Source organism: Phodopus roborovskii, unplaced genomic scaffold (assembly GCF_943737965.1).
Source record: "Phodopus roborovskii unplaced genomic scaffold, PHOROB, whole genome shotgun sequence".
NCBI lineage: Eukaryota > Metazoa > Chordata > Mammalia > Rodentia > Cricetidae > Phodopus > Phodopus roborovskii.
In genome coordinates, this window is record NW_026126433.1 from 28,926,414 (window position 1) to 28,952,479 (window position 26,066).

A 26,066-nucleotide genomic window follows, 5' to 3' on the forward strand; every position below is an offset into this window, starting at 1 on the left:
ATATGTATGAGTTTATAAACATTAGGTGTTGATCATTTAGAAAATACTGGTTGGCTTTAATTGCCCATCTTCCAAATCATGACATTTATACATTATAAAAATAACCTACATTCATCAATCTTCACAATTGTCTTGCTCTGATCAGAAGTTCTTTGGATTTAGGGAAGCTGTTAAGCTCAAGGCAGCAGATGGAAATTACCCAAACTATAATTTTTGTTTTGGTCATGAATTTTTCTCTAGCAATAAATACTGTTGGTTGTTTTCCCTGAAATAACAGCCTCATGTCTTTCCTTTTCTGGAAAATGTCTGTCATATAGCATACATGGAATGACAATAATCTGTTATAGAATGTTATCCTCTGAGCATACCAGATCTCCTCTTAATCAGAATAGTAGTACCCATTTCCAAGAGACCCCTGAAATAGGGCATATTGACTACTGATGTTTTCCTCTTAGAAGGGGTTGCTGGGGAAGATCACTGAGATTTTGGTGACTCCCTCCAGTGTCTCCTGGCTATCTACACAATTCTGTTCTAATTACATGTAGTTTTCTAGTCTTGAGAAGTGTTAGGAATATAGAGAAAAGAAAGGATTACCAGAAGGAGAAACTCCATTTATGCAGCTATGGAGAAGTTATGATTCATGCTAGTTAAGACTTTTACCTTTGAGTGCAGCTGCTTTGGGGTCCTACACATTCCTGTAAGCAGTCCCTTATCCATGCTCTATCAGTCCCGAACTCATTGGTTCCCTAGGCTGAACTCTGAGGAAACTATACTTTGGGTTGTTGTTTCAGCTTAATATGGATGGGTAGGTGTTGCTCACATTTTTCCAGGGAAGGAATTTGTACAACTACCTTTCAGTCTTATGAAAACTTTAACTTTAAAAGGGTATCCTGGGAGTCTAGAGTTCCACAGATCAAAAGCTAGAGAAATCCTCCCATATGTCAATAGGAAGCCAATGGAGAATTCAAAGAAAACCGGCATATGTTATAAACCCAAGTAAGTGAATAAAGACCAGAAGTTTTGGCAAATGGAGAGTAATATAATGGGCTTGTCTAGAAATAATTGCAATCTTCACTAGACTGCTCAAAGTGGAAATAATAAGAGAGCTGATGTGACCCATATTTTGAAACAGGAATCAGGACTGGTAACTCTCTCAAGTATGTGGTGGAAAAACAGCAAAAATGAGGTAAGAGAACAACAAATAGAAATACAAATGATAAATGCTCACAAAGTAAATTATGTAATTATGATTCTACTTTAAAGAGCAAGTCCAACACAGTTTTCAAAAGGGGAATAAAACCTAAAAAGGGAAGCTCATTTAAAAAGAGTCTGTGCAATCCATTTTTTTCCCCACCAAATAATCTCAAAATAACATTTACAAAACTGGTTATTTGGTCTACCAGTACATCTAAGCTCCAAACTCTGGTCTCCTTCAAATATTTAACTACCTGACAAGAAATTAGTGCTTTCTTGTGTTAGCCCTTCCTTGTAATGAGACAAAAGGAATACCATGGCATCTCACATGATGAACATGAAGCTGCAACTTTCATCAGGCTCAGACACTGTCTAATGAAATGTCACTTCTCCCCCTCATACTTAGGGAAGTGTAGAAAAAGAAAATCACAGAGTTAGTAAAGTGATGTGATTGGAAGTGGGAATAGGAGTGGAAAGAGACAAAGACAAGTCTAAGGCCCACACAGTAATAACCAAAAAAAAAAAAAAAAGGTTGTAGGAAATACTTTTGTATATTTTCTTAAAACTCAGAAAAGACATGTTTAAATCAAATTAAGATTTACATGTAGCCTGTTTTTTATTTCAAAATTATATTTAGAATGGGATGTAACCAACAAGATCCATTGTAAGTTACTGCCTTTCACAGTAAGCTAGGCAGAAATTTTACAGAGACAGGCAATAGAAACCCACCAGTTCAATATATCTCAGTACCTTTTCATCTGCTCTTACTGCACTTAAGAAAGAAAGAAAGAAACAAAGAAAGAAAGAAAGAAAGGAAAAAAGAAAGAAAGAAAGAAAGAAAGAAAGAAAGAAAGAAAGGAAGAAAGGAAAACAGAAAAAAAAAGTTTGGGAAAATTTATCTATTTATATTGAGACTTTTAATACAATCCAAATAAAGAATTGTCATAAACTGTTAAGGAAATATAGATCTATATTTCCATTTATGTGTGTTTTTATTTTCATACCAGAGCTCACCTGGCTTAGAAAATGGTATATTATATAAATTCTGAAATTCAATGGCCATGCTTTGGGTTCTAATCTCAGAGACAAGAAATACTTTATGAAGTCTCAGATTAGGGTGATCATTTATTATACAAGTAAACAAAATGGAACATCTTTAAAACAGAACAATGCTCCTTAAGTTACCTTAAAGCATTCACTGCTTTAAATATACAAAGAAGTATATTTCTTTTAACCCAAATTTTCAAAATAGTTTTAATACACATTCCTAATACATTTAGCAGGCCAATTTAAAGATGCATTTTTAGAAGCAATTTTCCCCAATAGAAATTAAAATCATTGTCACGCAGCTTTGAAAATATGTTCTAACTTTGGTGGTATTGTATAGGCAATTTTCCTCCAGCGTTGAAGACTGTGCATGTTAGGCCAGTGCTTTATCACTAAGCTATAGTCTCAGTCCTAGAGATGACTCTTAGCAATGGCAATAATGATAAGCAATAATGCTGCTTAGAAACAGTCTACAAGATATTGAAGATAAATGACCTAATCATTTTAAATTACTGTATTAATGGTATCTGCTTACAACCTACCATAGATACCAGAAATTCAGTCTCTTTTATTATATTTATGTTAATGTATGTATGTGCTCATATATGCAGATGCACATGTGTGAAGGCCAGAAGTTATTTCCCTCTATCATTCCCCCACTTTCATTTTTAGATTACATTTATCTCTCCATGCTCATGTACACACATGTGCATGCACGCCACAATGAACATGTGGACATCAGAGGACAACTTGTGGCAGTCAGTCCTTTTCCTCACCTCATGGGTCCCAAGGATGGAACTCAGATTTTCAGGGTGCACCTTTATCCACTAAGCCATCTCACTGGTACTCACTTTTTTAGACCAGGTGTATTACTAAACTTAAGAGCTCCTTGATTCACTACATTAAGTGGCCAATAAGCTTCAGGGAGCTGCATGTGCACCATGTCCCCCAAGTGCAGGAATTACACATACATGCAGCCATACATGGCTTTTATGTAGGTGCTTGGAACTCAAACTCAGATCTGCATGCATGTAGTTTACTAACTGAACTGTCTCTTCCCAACCCCAGCCTTCACTGTGTTTTATTTAAAGATGTTATTTTATTTTCTTTATTAAATTACATATATGGAAGAGGGGAAGAAAGGGTGTGCACCTCAGTACAGTAGCCTTTATGGTTGAAAGAGTATTTCAGATTCTCCAGAGCTGGAGTTACAGGCAATTGTGAGCCAATTGACCTGGGTGTTGGGAACTGAACTCTGGGTTTTGGAAAGAGCAGTATGTGCTCTCAACTGTTGAGCCATCTCTGCAGCCCCTGTCCTTTATTCTTAAAGCACAATAAGAAAAGTCAAATGTGTCCAGGTAATTAATTTAAATTTTTCTCTTCATTACTGTCTACTTTCTATTCTATTGAAATGTCAGAAAGTATCCTGTTACCAGAACACCCAAATTTTGTCAGAATGGTAACATGTATTGCCTGAGAATTTTCGTTTGCCCTGACAAACTATGAAACTTTGGGGGTAGCATATTACATGCTAATTCATATATAGCAGTAGACCCCAGTGCATTTAAACAAACCTCCATGAAACTTAAAGAATAATAAAGACATTAATGATAAGCCAATATGCTTAAGATATAAACTCACCAAATCAAAAATACATTTCTACATTAGACTCATACTATTTGTTAAAACAAATTTATAATGCATCTTTGAACCTTACAAAACCATGTTAATTTACTTCTCAAACATGTAGGCTTAATTTCCATATTACTTGAATACTGGTATCTAGTCAGTAAGTTCCTATGCTCACTATTACTCTTCATAAGAGAAGGAATGGGGAGAGATAAGAGAGAGGGAAAATGGGGTGAGGGGAGAGTGTATAGTTTACTTCCTTCTAGAAATGTCCTTTAGTCTAACATTTGTAGAGTCTCTCTGCAGCTTGACTGTCAGTCTCAGCAGTAGTTCTAACTCTGCTGTACCATAAGAACAAATGAGTTCTCTAATAAGTATTAAGTTCTGGGAAGAGAGAACTTGTTTTGGTACAAAAAAAAAAAAAAAAAAAATCTCACATATAAAGAAAGAAACATTGCCCTAAACAGCAGAGCTCACTTGAATTTCCTATCATATATATATTTTAAGACAGCTGGGATTTGAAGCAATTCCTATCTACATCTTCACTTTAGTTGTTGTATATGGCCCCTGATCCCATATGCTGTCAACAGCAGGCAGAGAAAATCACACGCTTGTCTTTCTCAGACACGTATTAGAAAGATTAAGTCCCATAACTCCCACGTTGGGTCAAGCACTGCTTAAGCAACTATATGACCTTGATAATTAAATTGAGTTTATGAATGATGTTAATGTCAAGATGAAAAGTAGCAGTCAACTACAGACTATATTTTAATTGCAACAGATCAAACACACCTACTATTCTTATTAAATCTCTTAAACAGAAAACCACAAAATAACCCATTTATATTTTAACTGTAAGGGAAAAATAGTCCATATGTAATTTTTCTTGAAGTATTATGTTAACTATTCTGGTTGTTTAAAATATGACCACAATATTCTATTATTATTAAATGACCAAAACTGTAGATCTTTTTTGAGTAACACAATTGTTACAGGTAAAAAAAGGAACTATAGTAAGAATCTCGAAAGCATGTCACATGCATTCATTTTATTTAGAGTCTCTTCCTATACTAATATACCCCATACTATCTCTATTTGAGTTGAATCTCATCAATTTTCTGTAGAGGCAAATGCTATGGGGGAAGGCTAGAGCTTGCAAAGGAATGTGATTCTAATGAGGAGGGGGGAAAAAGAATTAGTAGTTTATCACTATCAAGGTATCAATGTCTGGGCTTTTAAAATCTGGCTACACAGCTCTTGAGATCAGGCAACATTAAAAATCTTTTAATGGCTCTACCTGTCTCTAAAGCACAGTGCCAACTGAAATAAAATGTGTATGCATTTTTCCTGAAGTGTAACCTGTTTGAATCACAAGTCACTGCAAACACAGGGAAAATGGTACAGTCCTTTTTTAATGAATCCGGCCACTCATTGTTAATTCAATTAACTTTGCTCTATGCAATATGCTGATCTGAATTAGAAGTGAAAAATCATTTTTTTTTTTTTTTACGAAACAAAACAAACAACAACAAAAACTTCAAGCAGGAGAAAGGGAAGAAATACCTACAGTAGAAGGCTAAAAAGCAGTAAAAACCAACATCCATCTTTTTCTTTGTGATATATCAACGTAAGTATATAGAACAGATATTCTTTTTAAACTTAACCCATTTCTGAAAATGTGCCAGATGGCAAATCTTAATACAACAAGAGGAAATAGTCTATGATTTTAATGAGAAAATAAAATTTAACAAGTTCATATAAAACTTCCTTTTAATTTGTTTTATATTTTATGTATGAGTGCTCTGTATGTATATCTGCATGTCAGAAGAGGGCATGAGATCCTATTATAGATGGTTCTGAGCCATCACATAATTGCTGGGAATTGAACTCAGGACCTCTAGAGGAGCAATCAGTGCTCTTAACCACTGAGCTAGCTCTTCAGCTCCCATATAAAACTCTTAATTTCCCCAAAATATTGAGTATCACTAATGTTCTATATAATGAATAAAGACTTTATTAAAATACCAACACAAATTATTTGATGTTTAATGAATGTGTTGATAAGCATAAATATAGTACATGTTCCCATTCTATACTGCAAACATACTATAATATTAATAAATAATGATGTATTAAAGATAGATGGTGATTATTAACAACCAATAAAAATTAACTAAAGACTTTCTATACAACTAGCACCATGACTGGAGTTGTCTTTACTTTTTCTCACAAATAAAAAATGCATATGCATAGTACATAAAGACTCTTGCATGGCCACAGTCATATATTTTGCCTTTCTGCCTTTATTACCTCATCAGTTTATATCATTTCTTCTCAGAAGGGGCTTTCTCACTATCTTCTAGGTTTGCTTTTTTTTTTCTTTCTTTCTTTTCTTTTTTCATTACTTTAGAAGATGGTAAGGCTGAAGCCAGGTATGATGGCTCACTCTTACAACCACACCACTTAGGAGTCTGCGGCCAACTCGAGCTACACAATAAGTTCATGACTAACTTGAAAGTACAAAGTGAAATCCTATCTTGGATGGGTGGGTGGGTGGGAGACGGATGGACAAACAGACGCTGCTCAATTTTTTAAAAAACAAAATCATCAAAAAAAAATCATTTAGGAAAAAGAGCTAATAAAGGACAGTGCACATACTGCATGTTTATGTCCTCACCCAGATTCTTGTACAATTTATGGTTTGGGGCTCAAATATACATGTGGGTTCCTTTTAGTAATACTTGATTATTATTAATTAATTTAAGCTTAAGAAAAAAAAAAAAAAAACCTCCCAGTAAGTATAGTGATTTTTTAGATAATGAAGTTAAAGTATAAAGACACACATTCACACTATGGATAATAAAACAATGAATATAAAGGAAAAAATGATGTGTGAAGGTCACAAAGAACAAAAGATAAAAATACAAGTGTTGTAGTTTAAATATGAATGGCTTCCATAGGCTCCTATATTTAAAAACCTAGTACCCTCTTGGTGAAATTGTTTGAGAACCTTCTAGACCTTGCCTTACATACCTATAGATCTTGCTGTTCATTTATATCTTGTTTTGTTTTATGTTTTGTTTTTGTTTTTGTTTTTGTTTTTCAAGACAGGATCTTTCTATAAAGCTTTGTCTGTCCTAGAACTTGCTCTGTAGATCAGGCTTGACTCAAACTCACAGAGATCCACCTGGCTCTGCTTCTTCCTCCCAAGTGCTGAGATTAAAGTCACATGCCACCATTGCTTGGCCTCATTTATATCTTTTATGATACCCCACTATCACTGTTTCTTTGACTTCTGTGAACCATTATAACAAATTAATTAATCTAAAAGATGGTATATGACAGACCCTCTGATTTCTGTACTCACATTGGTCTTAAGTACCAGAGGCCCAGGAATTGCAAATGACATAAGAAGTAGAGGAATTATTATAGACCTGAGATCTTAATCTATAGAATCCATGATAGCAATAGACAGTTGGTATCAAAATCCAATGGAATGTAGAGCATCCAGTGGTGTCTAAAGACTGGGAAAGCTGGCCGTTCTCTCTCTTTATCTCCTCTCTCCCTCCCTCTCTGAATCTATATCTATCTATCTATCTATCTATCTATCTATCTATCTATCTATCTATCTATCTATCTCTCCCTCCCTCCCTCCTGTTACAAGTATGACAAACAAACTATTCTTCCTTAGCAAGTGATATTACCTTACTCTCAATGTCCTTCTTTTATAAGGGAATGACATCATGGTTGTACATCTAAGTTGAGAATTTTAAAACCTGATTCAAAATAAAGGAATGTTTTACTAAAGAGGTTTTATATGTAAAGCCTGGGTGGGTGTGGTGGCCTATAGGAAAGCCTATTGTTTTAAGTGTGAATACACGAGTTACTTAAAAATACAAAGACAAGTAGGAAATAAAACTTTGGAAAAAGTTGAAAGTTAATGCCTTTGTGAGCAAAGGTTAGAAGAAGGTGGGGTATGAGTGAGAGTAGAAAAGCCAAATGTTCCTTATTTTCATTCATGTAGCCTGGAACAGTTCACCAAGCAATTATACTAAGGATTAAACTTAAAAGTAACATCTACATTAATAGCTAGGTCCTACCAAATTACAAAATGGTTAAAAGGGAAACTCCATAATTATGGTACTTAATGTCAACCCCATGGATAAAAAAAGAAAACAATTATTAAAGCCCTCAATACCCCTAGAATTTCATTTTTCTACCATGGGGCACACAATAAGTGATATAGAAATGCTAACTCTAAGTAAGTCCTTTGAGGACATTGCCTATTTGGAGGTAGTTTAACTCTATTTGAAGAATACAGAGATCAGAACAGAAAACAAATTAAGCTTAATATTTCAGCACTTGGCAGGGTGAGGCAAAAGGATCAAAAGGCCCACCTTATATACTACAACATAAAACTTCTCAAAAAGAGTGTATCCTAATCACTGTTATATTGCGTTGAAGAGACACTATAGCCAAAATAACTTGTTTGCTTACAGTTGCAGAAGTTTAGTTTATTATCATCATGACAGGAAGTATGGTGCTGGAGCAATAGCTGAGATCTGATTATATTCTGATCCGCATGCTGAAAGAGAGATACTGGCCTTGGCATGGGCTTTTGAAACCTCAAAGCCCACCTCCAAGTGACACATTTCCTTCAACAAGGCCACACCCCCTAATCCTCCTAATCCTTTCAAACAGTGCTACTCTCCAGTGACAATGCATTGAAATGTATGAGCCTATAGTGACCACTCTTATTCAAACCACCACAGAGGGAGAAGCTGATTACAAGACTTCTCAGTTTTCTTTATAAATAGCTAAGTAGCACCTGAGACATCAGTTTGAAGCTAGAATGTCTCACATAACTCTATGGGTTTGTGTTTCTCCTGTAAGATAAATAATACAGTGCTTTACTGTGCCAGGAGGTGATACTAACTGAAAGGTGGCATGCCCTTGGATTCTTACAGAGCTGTGGAGTACAACTCAGTACATCACTGATTTTCAGCACATAGGAATGTTCTACAGAAATGTTAGAAGAACCTACCAAAGCACAGAACTTCAAAAGAATGAGAGTCAGGCTTAAATTGGAGACTTGGCAGGGCAAATGTCCCGATCTTGGATTATTTGATGAAGGAATGCCACATAATAGAAAGAGGTGAGAGATATTTCTAGAAAATAGAGAAGTGGTCAACAAATCTTAGCAATCATGTTATTGTTGGTCATGAATAACAAAATCAAGAGCTTAAGAAAATATTTTATAGGAAGCAGACTTCATGAAAAGGAATTTCTGTGTCTCTTTTCAACCATTAACACCTAGTTAAGACCCTTTGGCTCTTAGAATTGGACCTCAGTTTTCTTAGCTTTAAGATGAATATGAGAACAACTTAGTTTCAACCTCAAGTGCCTGGTTTTTTTTAAGTCCTCAGAAAGAATGAGCAGCTAGTCTTTTTTACTTTATACATCTCATAAAATTTGTTTGGTACTGTTAATCAAAAATAGTAATTTAAGTAATTGTCAGGATTCTATTATGAATATAAATACATATTTTAAAAATATACTGGGGAGAAATACTGCACAGGTTTGCTTTATCAAAAGTAAACTGATTCTATCAAATAGATCTTGGTGAACAACTGCCCCAAAAATCTGTATATCATTCTGAATACAAATTTTACAAGGGAAGAACAAGCAGCTTAATAACCTACCAAATCCTCTCAGATGAGAGGAAGAAGGGAAGATGAAGAAAAAGGAAAATCTTTTTTAATGGTGCTGCTTTAATCTCACCAGTGACTTCCAAACTTCCCAGCCACATAAGCCTCTGAACACAACACATATGACAGATATACTTGGAAAGAGTAACTAAACCTAAACAAATTTCAGCTAGTACAAAAAATGTAGGTATGTTTCTCAAACATAAAGCACTGAGAAATCTGAGGATATTATTTAAGTTGATCCAAACTCAAAAGATTGAAGATTTTCACTCCTTAAAATGAAAGCCCAAAAGAAACACACAGACAAGTGAGCACGTGTGTATAGATGTGCATTCTTGAAATACTAAAAACTATACAAATTCCTCTATACATAAAAACACAAGATATTCACTGTGTAGATCTGTATGTTGTACAAAAGCACTGAAACAGAAGCACTGTTAGTTTCAAAACCAGTTTGTTTCCAGGGATACCAAGACCATGAAATACCCTACAGTTAGGCAATGCCCAAGAACAGACCCTCCAACCAACACAAAAACCCTGTGTACTTTCTCTCTTAGGCAATTTCTATTAGAGAATGAACAGTGATTTTACAACCAATAATTCATACAAATAATATAATAATGTCCACCCAAGCATTCAGTTATTAATTTTTATATTTTCAGTAAGACAGGAAAAAAGATTAAGAATTGAATGAAACTTCACAGTATGTTTTAATGTAATGCACACAAATACTGTAAATTAACACATACATCTATATTTCTTTGTACTGTGCAGTAACAATTCCTACTCAAGCATCATTCCTAGAATACTTTCTTTTCACTGCCTACTATTAGACTTGAAGTCATATATGAACTTTGTGGTGATTTATAATTTATGATTTATTAAAGCTTGCCAAAGGATTCAGAAAGCAAAATCAGCCTCAAACTATAGAGATCAGGCAGTGGTGATATACAACTTTTATCCCAGGACTCAGGATTAAGAAGCAGAAGGAGCTCTTTAAGTACAAGGCCACACTGACCACATAAAATTGATCCAGTCCTAAAAGAAACAGCTTACATAAAGGTGATCTCCGCACTTGGGCTCACACATCTTTAACCCCAGGTCTCATGAGAGGTATTTAAGACAGGAACAGGGTCTCAGAGCTGACATTCATTCTCCAGCCACACTGAGGAAAGAAAGGCATTGACTTGAGTCTCTAATCATGTTGAGGAGAATATAGTAATCTGAGTGAATCTGAGGAGCAATGAAGTCAAGAACAGTTTGAGGATTGCCCCTGTGGTCCAAGCTGAGGTAGATGTAGGAGCTAGTGGCTGTCTGTGTTTTTCCTGATCATCACCTTGAAGCTTGAATCCCAATACCAGTCTATATGTCATTTATTTATCATGCTACAAACTTAATGTTTATTCTAGCTAGAGTAACTACTGCAACACAGAAATGGGCTGAGCATGAGGTGATTAAGTTCATCACTGTTAAAAGTCAAGGCTACAAGCTCTTAAAAGTCTCTTTATAACAGGTATGCTAGAAGAGCTATAGAGATGGCTCCCTGGTCCTTTCACAAAGGATCTGCATTCAAACCCCAGCACCCAGATGGTGACTCACAACCCTCACTAATTCAGTTGTAGGGGATACAATGCCCTCTTCTGACCTCCATGGGTACCAGCCATGCTTGTGGCACATATACATACATAAAGGCAAACAGTCATAAACATAAAACAAATAAATCTTTTAAAATGTTAAAAGAAAGAGAGAAAGAAAAGGTATTCTGGTGCACACCTGTAATTCCAGTATTCAAGAAAGGGCTGTTAAGTCCACAGCCAGGCTAGGCTACACATCAGTTCCAAAAACTGAAAGAAACAAAAAAGGAGAAAACAGGAACAGGAAAAAAGAGTAGGGAGAGAGAGGAAGAAGGAAGAAAAAGATGGTTATGTGCAACAATGCAGCATATAAGCCAAGTTCTTCTGTAACTAAATATATCCACATTAAATCTGTTTCTGGAATATGTTTTCCATTAATTCTGTGTCACTAAAATTCTGGACATCCTTATTTTAGGTGGTGAATAATATTTAAGTGCATATTTCTCAAAAATGCAAACTGAAAAGGTAAAAGAAAAGAGTCCACAGAATCTGAATACAAAAAAATAAAATCCATAAACACTTTAATAATTTCCAAAAGGCTACTGGACAATGACTCAGCAGTGAGAAGATCTGAACTTTCTGAATTGAATGATCAACATCTTCTGATTTGTTTCCTTATAACACTTCAGTTTCATAATTTAACAATGCCAAGCTTTTAGGACAATGAAAGTGACAGTGTATAAGTACCAGCTATAAACAAACAAACAAACAAACAAACAAAAAACCATTTATAATAAACAGTAATAAAGACTGGTTTGTATGTATATAGATATATTTAAAATAAGATCTTGAAAGGGTAAGAAAAAGATGAAATTGTTCTTTTAATTTTGAACTTTAGAAAATCTAGTGACTTTACACAAGTTCTTTAGAGTCTCCATAACTAACAAACGTATTCCTTCAGTGCCAACTCTCATGTACCAATTAAATTTAGTGATAGAAGGAGTATAAAATTGTCAAGCCAAAGAAAGTTTAAAACACAATTCTCAGCATCAGTCACCGTGATCAGAAACAGATCATGGGTTCTGCGATGTTTAACTCACTCTCAAGCTGAACTCTGCCACCTATATATCTTTATAAAGCCAAAATTTATTTGCAAATGTATTTCCATATTCCACCAACCACAGCCAGTTAAACTGCTAGCTGCTACTCCAGTTGCTAATCTGGCAACAGTAAAGTTTATGAATGTGCAATGATCAAAACCTAATTCAAAAGTCAAATGTATAATTAACACATTCTGGCACCAATTAGAAGTGCTATAACCATGAGTTCACCATAAGCCTTGTTTCTGAACACACAGTTTACACTTTACACTGAGCATGGAATCCATGTTATAAAATGTCAATAAACACTACTGGAACACCTCATCTCATATCCAAAATGCATCTATCTTATTAATATACAAAATTGTTTTCATCTTTTACAAGTGGTAAGATTATAGATATACCAAAGAATTGTTTTTAAATAAATTTATGATTATTAAATGTACTATTTATATGTACTAAGTACATATAAATTACATTTAATAGTACTATAAGTACTATTAAATGTACAAAGTATATATACTCGAGATGCAGAGATTTTTGTTGGGTAAAAACAGATTATGAGGGGAAAAGTTTAAGAAGCCTTATAGGAGACATGCTTAAAGACACTTTATGGTAAATGCACAATTAATTCTATCAATGTCTGCACTAGGCAAAAGTAATTCAAATGGAAGTACCTTAACTTTTTAAAATTGTTATAATCTCATAAATTTTGAAACTGGATTCAGTTTCATTACTAATGTTGCTTTCAAAAACTAAGTCTACAGCAGCAAATAAGCTCCTCATAAGCTCGATGATGTTAGTTTCTACTCTACCTGAGGGCACAAAAGGATGATGGGTAAAAACATCCATAAGCTTGATGTAGGAGAGCAAATGACAAAAGCACTATCCCATGAAGAACAGGTTAGAGAGAAATGACTGGATACACAATCTAGAGGCTAATAATATTCTATAGTGCTAAAGATCTATAGGACATGCTGGAGATATACCTCAGTGGGAGAAAAATGCCTCATATGTGTGAGGTCTTGAATTCAAGTTCCACAACCACAAACACACACACACACACACACACACACACACACACACACACACACACAGAGAGAGAGAGAGAGAGAGAGAGAGAGAGAGAGAGAGAGAGAGGCACGCTTAAAACAAACTGTAACTCAGTTTTAGAAGAAGAGATACACTCATGTGGCCTGTAAGCACCAGACACATACTAGTAAGCAAACATATTCAGGCAAAACACCCATACACATAAATAGTAATTTTAAAATGACACTAATAGTTAAAATATTCAATTATTGCTGATATAACTTATAAGCAACTATGAGGTCAAAGGTATATAGAGAGTCATAATATATATTTGCCAAACATCTCAGAAAAGTATATATTAAAACCTAAATTTCCTAGGGAATTATTGATGAACTGTAAGCAACAAAGAATTTTATTTGACAATATAGATATAAAAGACTATTTTAAGTGTGCCACAGAAAATTTGCTACTGTAAGTGCACTGTCTTTGTGATAGACGTTAGAGACACAGAGTCCATTGTGATTAATATGTAATCAACCAGTACTAATACAATAATATTCATTAAAAAGGAGCAAGAAGGGTCAAGAGGGAAGAATAAATAATCTTAATAACTACAGGTGTTCAGAGGTAAGAAAAGGGCAGTGTGCATTTTTGGTGAAAAGGAACAACAGACACTTGACTGGAAATTTCTTGTTTCTAGTGACACATAAGGAAATTAGATCCAAACTATAGTAGATTCCTTTTAATTTGATGGTTGGAGTACTACAAAAGTCATACTAATGTTATACTTTCACACATTAAAAAGAGAATTTTATGGCAATTTTACCCAAAGAAATCTACAGATTGTTCAAAAACATCCAGGATAGTTAAAATTATCCTGTATAATAAAGGAACTTCTGAAAAAAAATTAAAAAAAAAAAGGAACTTCTGGAGGCATCACCATCCCTAACTTAAAGCTCTATTTATTATACAGCTATAGTAATAAAAATAGCATGGTACTGGCATAAAAAAAAAAAAAAAAAAAAAAAAAAAAAACGGACAAGTAGATTGATGGAATTAAATTGAAGACCCTGACACAAACCCACACACCTATGAACACCTGATTTTTGACAAAGAAGTCAAAATTACACAATGAAAAACAAAAAGTATCTTCAAGAAATGATGCAGGCATGAAGAAAAGAATGCAAATAGATCCATGTGTCCCCATGCACAAAACTAAAGTCCAAGCAGATTGAAGATCTCAACATAAACCCAGTTACACTGAACCTGATAGAAGAGAAAGTGAGAAATAGCTTTGAACACATCAGCACAGGAGACCACTTCCTGAATATAACACTAGTAACACAGACACTGAGAAAAGCAATTAATACATGGAACCTCCTGAAGCTGAAAAGCTTCAGTAAGGCAAAGGTCACAGCCAAAAAGACAAAATGGCAGCTTACAGAATGGGAAAAAAAATCTTCACAACCCCACATGTGACAGAAGGCTGATCACCAAAATATATAAAGAACTCAAGAAACTAGACATCAAAGTAGCATGTAATCCAATTTAAAAATGGGATACAGACTTAAACAGAATTATCAACAGAAGAATCTCAAATGGCAGAGATACACTTAAAGAACTGTTCAACATCCTGAGCCATCTGGGAAATGCAAATCAAAATGACTCCAAGATACCATCAGAGATACCATCATACCTGCCAGAATGGCTAAACACAAAAACACTAATGACAGCCTATGTTGGAGAGGATGTGGAGAAAGGGGAATACTCCTCCACTGCTGGTTGGAGTGCAAACTTGTATAGACACTTTGGAAATTAGTATGGCGGGTTTCTCAGAAAATTGAGACTCAATCTACCTCAAGACCCAGCTATACCAATCTTGGGCATATACCCAAAAGATGCTCAATCATACCACAAGGACACTTGCTCAACTATGTTAATAGCAGAACCTGGAAAAAACCTAGATGCCCCTCAAAAGAAGAATGGATAAAGAAAATGTAGTATATCTACACAATGGAGCATTACTCAGTGGTTTAAACAAAAAAAAAAAAAAAAAAAAACAAACAAAACAAAACAAAACAAAAAAAAAAAAAAACAATGACATCATGAAATTTGAAGGCAAATGGATGGAACTAGAAAAAAAAATCATCTTGAGTGAGGTATTAACCCAGACCCAGAAAGATAAACATGGTATGTACCCACTCATACGTGGATATTAACTGTAAAGAATAATCATGCTAGCCCAAAGAGGCTAGGTAACAAGGAGGACCCAAAGAAGGATTTCCCTGGGAAAGGGTAATAGAAGAGATCTCTAGGTGAACTGCAGGGAGGATATGAGAAGGTGGGAACACAAGGGATTGGGTTGCTCAGGTTGGGGGTACAACAGAGGGGGAAAGTAATGAAAAAGATATCTTGATGGGGGGGGGCATTTGGGGACTAAGAAGAAACCTGGTATCAGGGAAACTCACAGGAATTCACAAGGATGACCCCAGCTAAGACTTCTAGCAATAGTGGAGAGGGTGCTTGAACTGGCCTTCTCCTGTAATCAGATTGGTGACTACACTATAATTATCATCATAGAACCTTCATCCAGTAACTGATGGAAGCAGATGCACAGATCCACAGTCAAGTACTGGGCTGAGCTCCAGGAGTCCAGCTGACAAGAGGAAGGCAGGGGGCAGGGTGTCAAGATCATGACTGGCCAGTGGTGGTGGTCATAGTGGAGGTGGCTTAAATCTTTAATCCCAACATTCAGAAGAGAAAAACAGGCAAATCTCTGTGAGTTCGAGGCCAGCTTGACCTACAGAGTGAATTCTAGGATAGCCAAAACTGTTTTACAGAGATACCCTGTATCCTAAGGCCTAATTAGAGAGTGAACTCCAGAAAACCTCATATATTACATCAAAACATGAACATTTCTCTTAAACTTCATGTTCATTGGAAAATATCCTCAAATAAACCCCGATTTATTTGACTACCCTTTGTCCATGTTCTTCCTCTCAACAAATTTAATTATTTATAATCAATCACGGTCCAAAAATATTACACAGAAAACTTAACGGTGCATAGTTCTGAGCAGAGTGATGAGATCTCATTCCTGTAGGAATGTGAAGGAGTCTCCCTTTGTCCAAGAGGTCAATGCAATATGCTACCCATGCATTTTACTTCTTAGCCACAGCAGATGTCAGACTCTAACACTATCACAGTAGTTGTTCACACAGCTTTCTCACTTAATAATGCGTGGAAATTGATAGAGTGGTGAGGCTGGCAATTTAAATACATCAAAGACCAGTAAGTAAAAAGGTAAAAGTTTTGACTCAATAATGAAAGAAAACTATCATATGCTAAGTTTGGTAAACCCTTTGAAGACAACAAGTCTAAAAAAATCATGCCCAAACTGAAAATATCACAGCCACACTTTACAGTAAGTGTTATGTTAAATTAGAAAAGGTGTTAATTTATGTAAGTATATGTTCGTTTTCTGTATGGTAAGGAAACAGTTAATTGAGTAAAGAAGCAGCCTTCAGAATGGGAGAAAATCCTTGTCAGGTGTGCATCTGTTAATTGTATTTATGTCTGGAATATATAACTTCAAAAAACTAAAGAAGGTAAAACAGCTCAACCAAGAAATGGGCTGAGGAGCTGAACAGAACTCTCAAGAGGAAATACAAATATCTGATCAACAGTTTGTAAAGTGGGAAATTGATACTACTCTGAGATCCCATTTCACCCTTGTCAGACCAGCTATCATCAAAACAACAAATGACAACAAGCACTGGAGAGAATGTGGGAGGAGAAGAATATGTACTCATTTTGGTGAAAGTATATGGTATGGCCATTGTGGATGCTCAGTACAGAGGCTTCTCAAAAGACTAAATATAAAACTTCTATACACACACACACACACACACACACACACACACACACACACACACACCTACCTACCTACCTGTGTGGATCTATGAATATCATTTGTGTTCAGGAGCCTTCAAAGGCCAAAATAAGTTATGTGCCTTTGTATGGGTGCTAGGAACCAAACCCAAGCCCTCTGTAAGTACAATAAGTCTTCTTAACCATTGGACCATCTCTCCAGTTCCAATACCCACCTTTCAATCTTCAAACATATCTCAATTTAGATTATAGTTAAATTGCAGTCATCTTAATAATACATATTCTTGGTAATATGTATTTTCTTTTGGCTTTTCCCCTTTGATTGAGGGAGTTTAAGATCTGTTCTGGCTAGTTTTCATGAGAACTTGACACAAGCTAAAGTCATCTGGGAAGAAGAAATCTTAACTAAGAAACTATGTCTATAGGACTGATTGGCCTGTAGGCAAGTCTATAGGGCATTTTCCTGATTGATGATTTTATGGAGGCAGTGCCACCCCTGGCCAGGTGGTCCTTTATGGTATAAGAAAGCAGACTGAGCAAGCCATAGAAAGTAAGCAAATAAGCACCACCCATCTATGGCCTCTGGATAAGTTCCTGCCTCCAGATTCCTGCCTGACTTGATTACATACCCTGAATTCCCTCAGTGATGGATTGTTGACTAAGAAGGTTAAGATGAAATAACTCTTGCCTCCTCAAGTTGCTTTTGGTCATGGTATTTTATCACAGTAATAGAAACCCTAAGACAAGCTCTTTTACTATTCTAAACAATATAACCATGCAAATTCAGTACAAGGATACTTATGCAGAAATTTCTTTAGTTATATATAAAAATTCATTGTCCTGGGTGGTTTGATGACAGGAAGTATAAGCTGAAATAAACTATTATTTCCCAAGTTGTGTTTGGTCATGATGTTTTATCATAGCAACAGAAACCCTAACACACAATCTTTTACACTATAACTATGTAAATTCAGTACATGGACAAGTCTTTGTTTATATATAAAAATTCATCACATTCTCTGAAACTGTAAATTTTATGGAAAAAAAGGTTTAGCATCTGGGTGTAATGTTGCAAATCTGTAATCTCAATGCTTGAGAGGCAGAGTCAGGAAGAGAACTTCACATTGCAGGCCAGCATGGTCTACTTAGTGAATTCCAGGCTTGCCTGGGCTACTAAGAAAGACTCAGCCTCCAAAAACAAATCAAATAAAGAAGAAAGAAAAATTTATCAAAGTTATAGAAGGAAGCATGATTACCACAATCTCAATAGTCAGGTATTTTAAAAACTTATTCTAGTATTTCATTTTAATTATTTATTCTATTATTTATTTCATTCATTTATAAATTCCCCCCTACCTCATGTCTTGGTGTTTTCTGAACTTACTTAATCTTAAGACATATGGTAAAAGGACCCACTTCAAAAGAGTTCACTTTTTCTGATAAAGAAGTCCTGAGTAAACTAGACGGATACAAACAAGCATAGGCAAAAAATTCTACAAGAAACCTGAGAAATGAACATTTTCTAATGATTTTATCAAAAGGAAAAAACTTAATAAAATACTTTTTCAAAGAAAGTAAATCTGAAAAACACCAATTTATAATCATAAAATTTTGCTCAGAAAAATACATAAAGTTAACTTTTATAACTGTTTAATAACTACATATAACTGCAATGATACCTAAGTGTTGTTTAAAAGATTATAAGATATAACTTTACAAGTATTTTATTATGATATCATAATATCATCTCAAGCAACACATAATTCATACTATTTACTCTGAAATCTGGTTAAATTATTTTTATATATAGTTTTTTTTTCCAGTATCATTTGCTGTTGGAAAAAAGTTCCATTTAATAGCCTAAAATTTGAAATAAAATCCAACATTGAAAAAAGAAAACAATCTAAGACTAAGAATATAAGACTTCTTAATGTGTTTAAATGAATATTTTGGATAAATACCATAGGTACTAACTACAGAAAAAAAATGAGATTTACATGAAAATATTAAGTTCCTTTAGACAAATAAATGTATATAGAATTCTATAAAAAGAAAAAAGCACTTTTAAGGGATATAGTCACAGTCTAGAGACTAATAGCAGCACCCAAAGATGAATAAATTGGAACAGGCAAAAGGAGACTTATAAAACAACTGTGTCACAATTTCCACTATCAAGTGAATCATGTTCACAGTGGACAACAAGTGTTGTTAAAATAATGTGTTCAGAAAGAAATGTCCTAATGTAAGCTACAACAATAAAATGCTACATATCAAAGTAAGCCAGGTGACACACACTTGTAATCTTAGCACTCGGGAAGTAGAGGGAGACCAGAGTTGAAGATCATCTGACATTAGGGCCAGTCTGGCCTACCTGAGACTACTCCCCTCCCCTCCCTTCCTCTCCCCTCCCCTCCCTTCCTCTCCCCTCCCCTCCCCTCCTCTCCCCTCCCCTCCCCTCCCCTTCCCCTCCCCTACCCTCACACACACAAATTAACTGTTTGGGTTAAGAAAAATATTGGACCAAAGGATAGCAAAGCATCAAATATTAAGAAATGTTTATAAAAAGGCTGAATTGAAGCTGAGCAGTGGTGGTGCACACCTTTAATCCTAGCACTCAGGAGGCAGAGGCAGGTGGATCCCTGTGAGTTTGAGGCCAGTCCGGTCTACAAAGCTAAAAAGAGAAAACCTATCTTGAAAAAAAATTAAACAAACAAACAAATAAATAAATAAGAGAATGTTGACTTGGAAATCATGTCATTCTTTTAAGAAAATAATTTTTAAAGATCTGAAAAACAACTACAAGACTGACTTTTCTATAAAACTGTAGCTACATGATGTATTTTGTCTATCATGTTAAAGCATGTATTAGACACAAATAAAAAAAAATGAAAAGGCTGCCACTCTTCATAACTGAATAAAGATAAATTGCCTAAGGAACCACATGGATGGCTCACGAAAGATGGGTTCCTTAAATATCATTGGGGTGGGGGGAGTACACAGACGATGAGTGTTTGGCTATGTACACTGAAGTGAATCTGGCACTAGGATTCAGAGCATTTTTGCCATAGAGCATTAACATATTATTAAAGTGCATAGTGTCAAAGAAATACAATGACCAGCATTCAAAAGCATCTTTGTCAGCTTAGCAATAAAATACTCTACAGGGAGTTCCTCTGCTGTCCACCAGTGAATAAATACTGGTGAAACTTAGACATGGAAGCAGAAATTTAAGAAGAGCAATGTCTCCTTTTATATTCTATTTAAAAATCAGAACACAAACAATTCTGTTATACACTAATGATTTTCAAAGTACATCATTTGTACAAGAGGGCTCAGAACCAAACTGTTTACAGAGATCCACACAGGAGTGAGAGCACATACCTCTCACACAGTTCTCTGGTAGTACTCAGGAGAAGCCACTTCCTAATCACTGACACTGAACAAAGTTGCAGAATTTTCTGTCAGGTACTTGAGGAATTCATGAGTATAACTCAGTAATAAAAACAAGATTGTTCTCATCTAGAAGTGTATAAGCCAATTTTGTTCCAATTCACGTAAATAATCTCAGTAAAGCATGTTCTTTATTATCTGTGTTTCCTTGAGATTTCTTAACATGTGCATAACCCTCCAAAATAAAATTCACATTCTTCTTGGAGGGAAAATAAAATAGTTGCCTTTTGTCTGGTGATCAAGTTCTAGTCATCCACAAGCCATGGCTTCAGCTCTTTGGGAATTTATAACTTCAACTCTGTTCATAAATGTTTCTTCATTCTTAACTGTAGCATCTACCTGGTCTCTTTCCTTCGCGGAAGGCTGAGGTGTCTCACTGGTGCTGCCACCATCTCCATCCCAGAGTGTCCTCTGCTTGATTTTTGTTTCATTCAACATTTTCCTGTTACAAACCAGATGTCTTCTTTCCTGGAGCAGCTCCTCTCATCTGGACTTCTGCACAGCGTTCCTGGCTAGCCTTTTGAAGTTCTCACTGTTTCTGCACATTGCTTTCCAAAACCCAGAAATTTTATTCCAACCACTGTAAGGGATAAAGGTTTCACTTGTTTGTCCTTTATGGCAATCTTTACACACTCTGCTTCATAGCGAAGAGGCCCATGAAAGCACAGTGCTCACTCACTCTTCAGGTATTTAGGCTTCAAGTCCTACTTAGGTGCCATTTATAACTCTCCCAACGCTACTCTCTGCCCCACCTCAGCAAGTCAATGCTTTACTTTTAAAAAACTAGGAAAACTTTGTTAGCTTATTAATAACATCTTTTTAAAAGACGACTTTAGAGACTAGAATCACTGCCACTGACACCTATCATAACTTCATGTATTTTGAGTGATTTGTTATGTACTATTCTGTCAGTAGTATAAAGCCTCCACTAACATTTAGTGTATCTATAGCATTTAATTATTTCATTAAACATGGAGAGGGCACAGACCATGTCTTTCTTCTTTAAAAAGCCTGGATTTGGGAATAAAACCCACAAATGCTGACAGCAACTCCTATGTTTTAACCACTAGATACTACTTTTCTCCAGAACAACAAACCACATTCATGGCATGCAAAACAACCTTTATTTTTTTTTTAACCAATATTATGATTATATTTCATGCTACGTTATAACTGAATTGGTGTCCTTTAAGTTTCAAATTATTTTGACACTCTGGTGATAACATCTAAAAACATAAACAGAACATAGACCTTCTACTTTGCAAAAAAAAAATTTAGGATAAGTCAATGTGAGTTTCACATGAGAATGATAGGAAAATGCCTGTGGTTTACTGACTAAAGCTCAGTCACTCAGAAGCTGTGTACTTGTATGGATATGGTTTCATAATCACACATTCTCAGCCATTACTCACTCTTCTTCACACACACATAAACTGGTGTGAGCATGAGAAACTGACTAAAACAATGCCTCAGGAAAATAAAAATATGATTATTGTCCTAGGTATGTAGACAAATCTCCTCATTCTGTGTAATCAAATTATCAGAAGACCATGCTAAATAAACAGTCTGTATATTTACATTTCAGCCCATATATATTCTTTAAGAAGGCAAATTTTGGGGCTTGGGACTGTCAAGAATACTTGCTCCTGTTCTAGAGAAAATGGGTTCGATTCCCAATACCCACATGGTGGCTTACAACTATCCATAACTCCAGTTCCAGGAAATCCAGTACCCTCTTCTGGCCTCCATAAGTACCAGTCATGTATGTGGCACATACATGCATGCAAACAAAACACTCATCTAACATATAAAATTAAAATCTTAAAAAAAAATTTAGGGTGAATTGTGTGGTATGTGAATTATATCTCAATAAGGCTATTAGGTAAGAGAAATAAGATACATGCACATATATATACTTATTGGATGTGTGGACATAAAATAGCAATAAAAAATACTAGGAAAACCAAACTGACTTAATGTTTCAAAATAACAAATCATTATTTATGAAACAAATGTGCTGTGTGTAAAATATAAGGGTAAATCCTCAAGAGAAATGAAAATCTGTGTGCAGATGAAAATTAATTCGTGATATCTGTAGCAGCATAACTCCTAACAGTAACAAAGGAAAAACAATCCAAATGCCTATCGAATGTTGAATGTTAATATAAAAATGCTATAAGTCCAAAATAGAATATTATTTGATGATAAAAAATCAAATATTAGCAGATTCTATAACACAATTAACTATGAAGGCATCATGCTACATGACTGAGACAAAAGGCATATTCACTCCATCTATACAAAATCTATAGCCAAATCTATAAAATCTCTAGAGTCTTTACAATGACGAGGTTGTTGTCTATGTTTGGCAGGTTGGAGATTTATGAGACAAATGGAAAGTAACTGCTAATAAATGCAGTTCCGTTTTATGTAATGAAAATATTCTAAAATTATGGTGCAATTAAAAAATTTGTAAACTAATGTGTACAAAATGACAAATATGATTGTATACAATTCTTCTTATGTGAACTACACCTCAAAATAATGGAGACAGAAAGTAGGATGACAGTTATTAGGGCTAGGAGAGGGGGGTATGGGGAAGTAGTGTTTAATGGATACAGTTTTAGTTTAGAACAGTGATGATGGTTGTTCAAAGTAAATGCCATTGAACTATATGGTTTAAATGGCTCCAATTTTGTATGTATATATTAGCACAATTTTAAAAAATCTCCTATTCTTTAGAAGGTGGGGTGTACAATATGGATGCTTTTCCCCCCACTTTAGCCACTCTGTCTTCATCAGTGCTGTGTGGTCTGAGTGGTAAGAAGCTATCAACTTACTACTTTCACTGCTGTTGCCTAAGGTCTAACTTTTATCACCTATTAACACCATTAACTTAGTCTACCTCACCTAACACTGACCTAGATGCCACCATCCCCATTCTAACCACTACAGACAAACATTAAGGTTCAAGGATGGTAAGTAGTTGTCCCAGGCCCCAAAAAGAAGGGCTGAAAAAGGGTTCTTGCACTTTACAAGCTGTGCCATCTCCCCACCCAAGCCCAAGACTAAATTTGTAAAGCAGTTTAGTCTCACAGCAAAACTGAGAGGGAGGCAGAGATTCTCAATATTCCCTTATATTAATGTGGCTATTTAATAAAAAATAGTAATGTATGAGTAGACACATTTACAAAAGACTAGTAAATGTGTGACCTCAATGGGTAAATTCCAAGTCTATAATCATAAAGGCTCTGTGGATCTGCTATAGACTCTGGTTACCATGGAATGAGTCACCAGATATGCTAGGCCAGGACACTAGTCTTGACATGTTCACTCCCTTACACCATATTCCCAGCCTGAGGAACTCCATCTTTTCCTGTGACTTCCATGTCCACAAGCTGATGACCACAAATGTGTATCCTCACACGGAAAGCAACACCTGCTCCTGTAGTCTGGTACCTTTATTTATGAATACCCATTAGACACATGCTCCAAGGAAAAGGCTCTCAAATATGTGCATAAAGTAAGAGTCAGTGAGGCTTGAGAGATACCACTTGCAGACAATCAAGACAGTGAATGAAACTTTCTGGTGTTTTCCTTGTTTTTAAAATGAGAATTACACTGATTATCAAACACTCAAAAGATAAAGCTCAGTAAGTGCCTATAGGGTACCCATAGGAACCATTTCTAAACTTATGTTCACCCCCTTCTGCAATGAACTTCCTCTTTATCTTGATCTTAAAGGCATCCATATTTTCCTACTCTATAAACCCACTGTTTTCTTCACTTTGCTTCCTGTATTACTCCTCGAATTCTGTCAATCTACCTCTGAAATACCTTATTTATTTGTGTCTCTGACCTCATTTATTACAGGCACTGCTTTAAATTTAGGCTTTTATTAGATCTTGCTTAAACCTCGGTACAGTTTTCTCTATTTAATCTTAGTTCACTATTTGTACCAAAATAAAATTATGCTCAAAAGCAAAACAAAACAGGATGCATTTTATGCTTTAAATCCTTGTTAACATTAAAAAAAAAAAAAAAAGCTTTAGCTTGGTGTTATCATAGAACCCTTTAAACATCAATTCTCCACTTCTTTTCCAGCTTCATCTACCTAACCACCCACCTTTTGCATTGTACTTTATGAACTAACTTCTCCAGATGGACTTCAGTCTTTCACATTGTTCTCTCTGCTAAAATACCTCTACTCCTTTTGGAAGCCTCTTACTATTTCAAAGTATTTAAAGTCAATCTTACTAAGGATTGCTACTTTCTTAGTGGTTCTACTTCTTTACTGTGTTATAAACTCCTAGAGCAGTGGCTCTCAACATTTCTAATGCTGCACCCCTTTAATTCAGGTCCTCAAGTTGTGGTGACCCCAATCATAAAATAATTTTTATTGCTCGTTCATAACTGTTACTTTTCTACTGTTATAAACTGTAACATAAATATCTGTGTTTTCTGATGGTCTTAGATGACCTGTGAAAGGGTTATTCAACCCCCCCACAGGGATCACAACCCACAGGGTGAGAACTACTGTCCTACACTCTATCTAATGAGTATTATAAATTTGTGTCATCCTTAGTACTTAGTGAGAAAGAAAAAAAGGGGAGACAATAAGGATGAAGGGAACAAACTACACCTAAAATTCGTAGCTAACCTAAAATTCTACTAGTTAAGGTTTAGTGTTTCATGTAAGGCATATCTCAAATTTTAACCAGTACAATTACACTACTAATCATAGAATTTAAAATAAAACTCTTTCTATTACTGTTTTAAATTTTTAACATCATTAAAAATCTGTTAAAATATAATTACTCATATTTATAGGGTTGAGAAGCAAAGACATGCTAAGTTCCAACTTCCACTCAACAAACCACTTCACAGCTACAGTGTAGCCAGTGGTATGCTGCCTGCCAAGCATGTGTGAAAATAGAATTTAATACTAAATATCTCATAATAAAATAATAGGGGGGATAGAATTTGGTTGATGAGTAATTTGGGGGGGGCAGAGTTACTGGAAATTTCATGGGTTTTCAGTGGACAGCCTAGAACTAAAAGAAGATAGAATCTCTGATTCTGGCAAATGAATACCAGAAAAGGCTAACGTTGAAAGAAAAGTATAAATTTCTGTTATACCCTGAATAACAACTAGGAGGAAATAAATTCTATTCAAATCTAGAGAGTAAGATGATTACACAGCCTAAAAAAAGCTATGGTGTCCAATCAGTGGCCTTACAGTAAGGAGAGCTAAGAACGTAACCCAACACAATATATATATATATATATATATATATATATATATATATATATATATATAATTTACTTGTCAGATTTTCTGCAGTTTTTTTTTTTTTCTCACTTAAGTGAGTAGTTTTAGAATGGGACTTTTAGGATGATGTATCACAATGTCAGAAGGTTGGGCATGCCTGAGAGACGAA

General features: G+C 35.2%; 1 protein-coding gene and 1 pseudogene across 3 annotated transcripts in view; both read right to left on the reverse strand.

The window, feature by feature from the left end:
- Positions 1–26,066, reverse strand: part of Rasal2 (RAS protein activator like 2) — a 270,356-nt gene that overhangs the window by 155,871 nt on the left and 88,419 nt on the right. The gene's annotated exons all lie outside the window — the stretch shown is intronic.
- Positions 20,560–21,344, reverse strand: LOC127223451 (mortality factor 4-like protein 1; annotated as a pseudogene).